Raw genomic sequence first — 10,406 nt, forward strand, 5'->3', positions numbered from 1 at the left:
TATGGCAAGATATCACCATCATCAATGATGAAATTCTTATCCATAGTGGCCCCTATAAAAGAGAAAATTGCAAACTAACCTTCAGTCATTTATAGGTCCCATTTTGATACATAGTGAATAGGACAGAGTATGAAAAAAGGGAGCAGATTATGCTACAAATTACAAATCCTTTTAAATACCCACGAATATTAATTTAATTCTTGATATTCTTAGTAATCTTTACTCAGTGACTTATTGATGGACTCACTGTTAGAAGAACTGAATCAGGTCCATATCAACATTCTCACTGTGAGTATTGGGAGAAGATATACACCAGTTATATGCCAGTGTCTTGGAAGGCATACTGTGCTGAGTCCAAATAGTAGAAAGATTCTCCATTGATACTGAGGTTTTCCAGATGTGCCTTTATTTCTAATGTGATGTTGATTGTTCCAAGCCCTAAAATTCTATAGAACATCTAAATGAGATCGATGGTGAGTCAAAAAGGTAGTCCGTAACATCCACACAGAAAAAAAAAAATGGACAAATTTCATATTGCTTAGATTATCGCAAGCACTTTAATGGAACTCCTGTTGAGTTGGTCCACCAGTAGATACCTGTTGAAGAGGAGCTAAAAAACAATAACCTAGCCCCAAATTCAATATGATGCAATCCGTCTAGATCATTTTTGAAAAATAACATGGTGCCCTCAATGACCCCAAGCTACTCCCTGCTGTCAAAGTTGATCTTTTGAACTCAATTATTCTTTTAGTGATGCTATGTGATAGTGAATAATGGAAGACCTATCTTAGAAGGATCACAATGACAGGTGACCTAATAGTAACAAGCATGATTCCTGATAGGTTTCAGCATTCTGTGGCATATTATGATGATGTCTTCTATATGAGGTGTTATACAACAGATGTGTGAGCAGCAGATGAGGTAGATTGGTAATAATTCAGATGGGTGGGTAATGTAGTCCTGAGTAAGGGATACCAGATGAATAGTGACAATGTGGTACTGATATATGTTAGAATACTAAAAGAATCTGAAGAGGTACAGTAAATTAAGTAGAATCTCCATGGAGGAATCATGGATATGCATGGACAAAGATGACTAGGATAAAAATAAATGGCTGTTGAATCTGATTAAACTGGATGAAGTACAAATGGGTTATGTTACACAATTACAGAATAATTGCCCACATTTATGATCTAATGTTGCAATGAATAAAAATATATATGTATATATATATGCACACACACCACATATATATTACAAACACACACATATATACACACACACAAACAGCTATAGTGTTATTCTATTAAGGGATTTTTAACAAGTAAACAATTAAAAAACAAAAGGGAATAAAAATGTATAATCTATACATACACCCGTCTATACTCAGATCAACATTCTCATTTCTAAGCTTTAATCCTCCTACGCTTAAAATCGCACAGTCTCCAAGAAACGCTTTCTGTACAGCTTTTCTACATACCCCAAATGCCCTGTTCCCTTTGTCAAAGACCTCCCCAGTTTCCACCTCCCTGGCAAATTTCCTCTGATTACAACTTTTCTGATTCAGTAAAAGAGGGGTCGGTGAGATCTTTGGAGTGAATTGTTTTCACAAACCATAGTTCGTGGCCAATAACGTATGGTAATTGGTGTCAATCAGATATTGTTAAATTAGTTGTAATGTAATGTGCATTGGTGCTCCTGTAAAGAAATGCTCTGGGTCTTCAAACCGATGTCTTATTATGGACAATGCTGACTCTACAAACTAAGTTTTTGTACTATTTTGATTTATAACATATTTAGGACTTTGTGTAACCAATCAGTTATCCAGCAAGCATTTACGAAGTGCTTACTGTGTACCAGGCTCTGTTAACAGCTGAGGATAGATACAGAGACAAAAGGGAAGCAGTTCCTTCACTCTAGGACCTTAAATTCTGTCCATGGGAGGCCATATATCCATAGATAAGGATGGACCAGTTCTATATGTGATATTTACAAAATGAAAAGGTACTTTGGGGAGGTAGGGTAATCATGTTTGTTGTAGATATGCATATTAATGTCATTTGTTTTTTCATTTGTAAGCCTCTGAAGAACAGGGGCAGGGCTTAAATAATTTTCCTTCTCTACCAGTTAAATCCCACATGAAGAGATGAAGTGATTATCATCTGATGATGATGATAATGATAATGATGATGATGTAGCTAGGGGGTTAAATGAAAGAAAATATTAAAAGTCCCTTAAAGCTATCAGTAACTAAAAATACTGGTCAGCTTGAACAGTTGAAAATAAATTTATATTTCTCAAAAGCATTCCTCATGACATAAAGGACTTCAAAATAATGACAAAGAGGATTGAAATGTTTAGTGCATTATTGAATCAAAGCAAGAACTTCATACTGTTGTAAAGCCTGTAAAAGAGCTTGGATCAAACAGGGCTTAGTTATTTCCATACTAAGAGAAAAGGGCTTTCATAAGAGGCCTCAGGATAGTAGAGTTCACAAAGCACAGTATAGAGGCAGAAATAATTTGAAGTTAGGGGAAAAAGGGGATGAAAAGGATTGGCACTTTGTATATGTGTGACAAGGAATCCAACAACTAATAAACCTATCACAGAGAAGGGCTTTTTAAAATGATATAAATCCTGAACAAAATAGCATGAAGATACATTTTAATACTAATGAGGGGGATTACACATCACAGAAGATAATGCCAGTAAAAGAAAAATTTCCCACGGGCAGGAATGTGTGTGTGTGTGCGTGTGTGTGTGTGTGTGTGTATGCATGTGTGTGTACTACTATTAGGTCTGTTTACAAGGATGATTAGGGAAAGAAAAGAACCTATATGTTCTAAAATATTTGTAGCAGGTCTCTTTGTGGTAACAAAGAACTGGAAATCATGGGAACACCCATCAATTGGGGAATGATTGAACAAGTTGTAGTATATGACTGTGATGGAATACTACTCTGCTATAAGAAATGAAGTGCTCGATGATTTTAGAATTACATGGAAAGACTTACATGAAATAATGAAGAGCAAAATGAACAGCCCCAAGAGATTGTTGTATATAGTAACAGCAATATTGTTTTATGAACTGCTTTGAGCAACTAAGTAATTTTGACTATTAAAAATACCCATTATATATGTACATACATATATACACATACATATACATATGTGTATGCATATGTATACACATATACATATACACACATATACATACATATATATATATATCCTACAAAGGATATGTGAAGGAAGATGATATCTGCTTCCAGAGAAAGAAGCTAAACAGAACTATATATGGACTGATTTTACATATATATGTGTGTGTGTGTATATATGTATCTCTGTGTGCTTATACACATGTGTATATGCACCTATGTATATACACATATGTATATATGTATGTATGTGTAAATATGTGCATATTTGTGTCTAATGATAGCTATCTCTAGGATAAAAGGGAGCAAGGAAAAAAGGAAACTAAGATAAGGTTACCTGATAATTTTATTACGTATTTAAAAGAAATAGCAAGTTGTACATATTGGTTTACAATTTCATGAGTAATCATCTTTTTTCCTATTTTACTATGTTATTGAAATGCTTGTTTTGTTTCTTAAGTTCAGAATAAAAAAAGGGGAAGGGGAAAGGGCAGGGAAAGGAATACTGCAATCTAGGAATCTGTTAACTTGGGGGTTGTAGGAATCACTATTTCCAGTCACTATGTTCTCTGGTGTTCAACATGATATTCCATTTGAGCAACTGAAATCAGTTCCATATATTTTATGGTTTAGTCAACCTGACTTTCCTGTTTTCATGAATGACACTCCCTTTCCCATTTGTGTGCCATTGTACTGGCTAGCTCTCATTCTTGCAATGCACTCTCTCCCCTACTTTTAGAATTGCTTCCATTAAGACTCAATTCAAGCACCATCCTCTGCATGAAGCCTTTCTTAATCCCCCCATTTGCACTCTTACATTATCCATTACCTTATTTCTGTCTTATATGTGTGTATATGTATATGTATATGTGTGTGCATATATACATACATATATATTTGTGTATATATCTATATCTATAGAGATATATACATACACACATATATGCCTGTTGTTTCTCTCCCTCCCCCACACTGCAGCTTCCTTGAGAGCAGGGGCTATTTCATTTTTGTATATGTATGCCTATCAGCTAGGTGGAGCAGTGGGTAGAGTGCCATGCCTGTAGTCAGGAAGACCTGAGTTTCCTGAGTTTAAATCAGACCTCAGACACCTATTAGCTATGTGTCCCTGGGCAAGTCATTTAACCCTGTTTCCTCATCCGTAAATTGAGCCAGAGAAGGAAATGGCAAACCACTCCAGTATCTTTCCAAGAAAACCCTAAATGGGGTCACCAATAGTCAGACACAAGTGAACAATAACTTCACCATTTATGTCTAAATCATATACCCATTTCTGACCTTATCTTGGCATAAAATGTGAGACATTGGTCTCTGCCCAGTTTGCGCCATACCAATTTCCAGTTTTCTCAGAAGTTTTTGTGAAATAATGAGTTTTTGTTCCAAAAGTTTGGATCTTTGGGTGTATCATATATTAGATTACTATGGTCATTTACTGTAATGTAATTTGTAACTAATCTATTCTTCTGATCTGCCACTGTAATTTTTTACCCAGTACTAGATTGTTTTGATAATTACTTGCATTTGGAGATCTGGTAGTGATAGACCACCTTTCTGCATATTTTTTTTTTCACTGATTGCCTTGATATCCTTGAGATTTTGTTCTTTCAGAAAAATATTTTCATTTTTCCTCATTCCTTTAATTTCCTTTTCCTCTTTTATTGCTATACCTAACATTTCTAGTACAATAGAAAATAATAGGAATGATAATGGGCATCCTTGCTTCACCCTGATTGTATTGGGAAGGCTTCTAGCTTATCCCCAATACAGTTAATATTTGCTGATGGCTTTAGATAAATATTATCAATCATTTTCTGGTAAGCTGCATTTATTCCTGTGTTCTCTAGTGTTTTTAATAGAAATCAGTGTTGTATTTTGTCAAAGGCTTTTTCTTAATATATTGAGATAACCATATAGCTATTGTTGGTTTCATTATTGATTTGGTCAATTATGCTCTACCTTTCTTAATACTGAACCAGCCCTGCATTGCTGATATTAATTCCCCTGGTCATAGTGTATGATACTTGCGATATATTGCTGTAATCTATTTGCTAGTATTTTATTTAAAATTTTTGCATCAATATTCATTAGCGAAATTGGTCTAAAATTTTCTTTCTCTTTTTTGGCTCTTCCTGGTTTGTGTATCAGCAATATATTTATGTCATAAGAGGAATTTGGTAGGACTCCTTCTTTACCTATTTTTCCAAATAGTTTTTATAGTATTAGGATTAATTGTTCTTTAAATGTTTGGTAGAATTCACTCGTGAATCTATCTGGCCATGGCAATCTTTTCTTTTTTTTAAAATTTTTTTTTGTTTAATATATTCAGTTTTCAGCATTGATTTTCACAAGAGTTTGAATTACAAATTTTCTCCCCATTTCTACCCTCCCCCCTACTCCAAGATGGCATATATTCTGGTTGCCCTGTACCCCAGTCAGCCCTCCCTTCTGTCACCCCACTTCTCTCCCATCCCCTTTTCCATTCCTTTCTTGTAGGGCAAGCTAAATTTCTACTCCCCATTGCCTGTGTATCTTATTTTCTAGTTGCGTGTAAAAACTTTTTTTTTGTTTTTGAACATCTGTTTTTAAAACTTTGAGTTTCAAATTCTCTCCCCTCTTCTCTTCCCACCCATCCTCCCTAAGAAGTCAAGAAATTCAACATGGGCCACATGCATATCATTATGTATAACACTTCCACAATACTCATGTTGTGAAAGACTAACTATATTTTGCTTCTTCCTAACCTATCCCCCTTTATTGAATTTTCTCCCTTGACCCTGTCCCTTTTTGAAAGTGTTTGTTATTGATTACCTCCACCCCCATCTGCCCTCCCTTCTATCATCCCCCCTTTTTTATCTTTTTCCTCCTTTTTTCCTGTAGGGTAAGATACGCAATTGAGTATGTATGGTATTCCCTTCTCAGGTCAAATCTTATGAGAGCAAGATTCACTCATTCCCCCTCACCTGCCTTCTCTTCTCTTCCTACAGAACTGCTTTTTCTTGCCACTTTTATGTGAGATAATTTACCCAATTCTATCTCTCCCTGTCTCCCTCTCTCAATATATTCCTCTCTCATCACTTAATTTGATTTTATTTCTTTTAAATATCTTCCCTTCATCTTCAACTCACCCTGTAACTGCTCAATCTCTCTCTCTCTCTCTCTCCATATATATATATATATATATATATATATATATATATATATATATATATATATATATATATATATATATATATATACACACACACACACATACATATATACATACATACATGCTCACATATGCATATATATATGCATATTCCCTTCAGCTACCCTAATACTGAGGTCTCATGAATCATCCACATTATCTTTCCATGTAGGAATGTAAACAAAACAGTTTAACTTTAGTAAATCCCTTGCAATTTCTTTTCTTGTTCTTTTTCTTGATTACCTTTTCATGCTTCTCTTGATTCTTGTGTTTGAAAGTCAGATTTTCTATTCAGCTCTGGTCTTTTCATTGAGAAAGCTTGAAAGTCCTCTATTTTATTGAAAATCCATATTTTGCCTTGGAGCATGATACTCAGTTTTGCTGAGTAGGTAATTCTTGGTTGTAATCCTAGCTCCATTGACCTCCGGAATATCATATTCCAAGCCCTTCGATCACTTAACATAGAAGCTGCTAGATCTTGGGTTATTCTGATTGTGTTTCCACAATACTCAAATTGTTTCTTTCTGGCTGCTTGCAATGTTTTCTCCTTGATCTGGGAGCTCTGGAATTTGGTGACAATATTCCTAGGAGATTTCTTTTTGGGATCTATTTCAGGAGGCAATCGGTGGATTCTTTCAATTTCTATTTTGCCGTGTGGCTGTAGAATATCAGGGCAGCTCTCCTTGATAATTTCTTGAAAGATGATATCCAGGCTCTTTATTTGATCATGGCTTTCAGGTAGTCCAATAATTTTTAAATTATCTCTCCTGGATCTATTTTCCAGGTCAGTGGTTTTTCCAAGGAGATATTTCACATTGTCTTCCATTTTTTCATTCCTTTGGTTCTGTTTTATAATATCTTGATTTCTCATCAAGTCACTAGCTTCCACTTGCTCCAATCTAATTTTTAAAGTAGTATTTTCTTCATTGGTCTTTTGGACCTCCTTTTCCATTTGGCTAATTCTGCCTTTCAAGGCATTCTTCTCCTCATTGGCTTTTTGGAGCTCTTTTGCCATTTGAGTTAGTCTATTTTTTAGGGTGTTGTTTTCTTCAGTGTATTTTTCAGTATTTTTTTGGGTCTCCTTTAGCAAGTCATTGACTTGTTTTTCATAGTTTTCTCACATCCTTCTCATTTCTCTTCCCAATTTTTCCTCTACTTCTCTAACTTGCTTTTCCAAATACTTTTGAACTCTTCCATGGCCTGAGACCAGTTCACGTTTTTTTTGGAGGCTTTTGTTGTAGGTTCTTTGACTTTGTTGACTTCTTCTGGGTGTATGTTTTGGTCTTCTTTGTCACCAAAGAAAGATTCCAAAATCTGAGACTGAATCTGGGTGCGTTTTTGCTGCCTGGCCATGTTTCCAGCCAACTTACTTGATCCTTGAGTTTTTCGGTGGGGTATAACTGCTTGTGGAATAAAGAGTTCTATGTTACCAGCTTGGGGGGATGTGCCATCTCTGTCGCACCAGCACTCCTCCTTCCGCAAGAACCCCCAACCCGGACTAGACTTAGATCTTCAGCAGGTTCTTCACTCCTGCTCTGATCCACCACTTAATTCCCCCCACCAGGTGGGCCTGGGACCAGAAGCAACTGCAGCTGTAGTTCTGTAGCTGCCCCGGGGCAGTGGCTGAACCCCGAACTCTATCCCCCTGTCCCCAGCAGCTTTTCCCACTAACCTTCTCTGTTGTCTTTGGTGTCTGTGGGTTGAGAAGTCCGGCAACTGCTGCAGCTCACTGATTCAGGGTTCCAGGGCACGCTCTGCCTGGCTCTTGGTCTGGTTGGTCCGAGTGGCCCACGCTGGGCTCTGCTCCCCTCTGCTCCACTCCCAGCTCCATGTGTGAAAGACCTCACCCAGCAACCATCCAGGCTGTCCTGGGCTGGAGCCCTGCTTCCCTCTGCTATTTCGTGGGTTCACAGTTCTAGAATTGGTTCAGAGCCATTTTTTATAGTTTTTTGAAGGGAGCAGGGAGCTCACACTAGTCCCTGCTTTCCAGCCACCATCTTGGCTCTGCTGCCCCATGGCAATCTTAGGGAGTTCAATGATGGCTTGTTCAATTTCTTTTTCTAAGATTGCATTATTTAAGTATTTTATTTTCTCTTCTGTTAATCTGAGTAATTTTATTTTTATTTCTGTATATTTGCATTTCATTTAGATTGTCAAATTATTGGCATATAACTGAGCAAATTCTAACAATTGTCTTTTTTCCTTTTCAATCGTGGTAAACTCACCCTTTTCATTTTTGGTAATGGTAATTTGGTTTTCTTCTTTCCCTTTTAAAATCAAATTAATCAATGTTTTATCTAATTTATTGTTTATTCATAAAATTAGCTTCTAGTTTTATTTATTAGTTCAATAGTTTTCTTAGTTTCAATTTTGTAAACTCTTTTGATTTTCAGAATTTTTTGGTGTTTAATTTGGGTTTTAAAATTTGTTTTTGTTTTTTTTTAGTTTATGCCTTCATCCTGCCTATAATCGTCAAAACTTTCTATAATCAAGATTTTTTTCTTCTCAAATAGCATTTTATTTTTCCATTTACATGAAAAGTAATCTTTTACAAGATTTTGAGTTTCAAATTTTTATTCCTCTCTCTCTTTCCTCCTCCCTTCTCAAGTCAACATGCAATCTGATACAGGTTATACACATGCAATCATGGAAACATTTACACATAATCATTTCATGAAAGAAGAAACAAAACAAAAAGGAAAAGCCACAAAAAATAATGCTCCATCTGCTTTCAGACTCTATAGGTTTTTCTCTGGATGTGGATAGCATTTTCTGTCATGAGTCTTTTGGAATTGTCTTAGATCATTGTAATTTTTAGTATTTTACTTTAAACTCAAGGGCTAGAACACGAATACAGAATAGAGAAAAGAAACTAAACATATCATAAACTTAAGTATTGAAACTTAAATACAAAGTAAGAAAGAAAACAAGCATGTCATGTGCATAGCAAAACAGAAGAGAGGATTCAAAATATGTAACAACAAATTTTCATTTCAAGAAACTCTATGATAAATAGTACATGTTGTGTTGAGGATTGTCCATCTTTGCTTTTTTGTGAGTTTTCTTTTTTTCTCTGCTGTGCACTTTTACTTTGTTCTTTTCCCCCCTACTCCTACCTCCTACCCCGAAGGCTACAATAAAGTTGACATATTTCTCTATAGCTATAGATAAATATGTACACATATGCATGCAAGTATAGACAAATACTTTCCCAGACATACTCTACTCCTGATCTTCGTTTTTATGTTTGTGCATATAGATCATTCTATTGCAGAGAAAAGCTAAATCAATCATAGCTGATCATCACACAGTATTACTGTGACTCTGTACAAATGTTCTCCTGGTTCTACTCACTTCACTGAACCTCAGTTCATTTAAGTCTCCTCATGTTTTTCTCAAATCCAGCTGCTCATGATTTCATATAACACAATAGTATTCCATTGCATTTATATACCACAACTTGTTCTGTCATTCTCTAATTGATGGGCATTTCCTCAGTTTCCAACACTTTGCCACCACAAAAAGAGCTACTATAACTATTTTTGTATATGTGAATCCTTTTCCCTTTTTTATGATCTCCTTGAGATACAGAAGTGGTATAGCTGGATCGAAAGGTATGCACAGTTTTATGGCCCTTTAAGCATAGTTCTAAATTGATCCTTAGAATGGTTGGACCAGTTCACAACTCCACCAACAATGCATTATTGTTTCGCTTTTCCCACATCTCCAACACTTATTATATTCCTTTTTGGTCATATTAGCAAATCTAATAGGTATGAGGTTGTATCTCAGAGTTGTTTTAATTTGCATTTCTCTAATCAATACTAATTGGAGCATTTTTTTCGTATGACTATAGATAGCTTTAATTTCCTCACCTGAAAACTGCCTGTTCATATCCTTTGACCATATATCAATTGGGAAAGGACTTATATTTTTATAAATTTGCTTATTTTTTTCAATTGAGCTCTAGGGTACAGGGGCACTGTTCCAAGCTTCTTGTGCTAGGGACCAGGTATCTAGTCACTGGTTTTCTGTGCCATTGCC

The sequence above is a fragment of the Trichosurus vulpecula genome, chromosome 2 (assembly GCF_011100635.1).
Source record: "Trichosurus vulpecula isolate mTriVul1 chromosome 2, mTriVul1.pri, whole genome shotgun sequence".
Lineage (NCBI taxonomy): Eukaryota > Metazoa > Chordata > Mammalia > Diprotodontia > Phalangeridae > Trichosurus > Trichosurus vulpecula.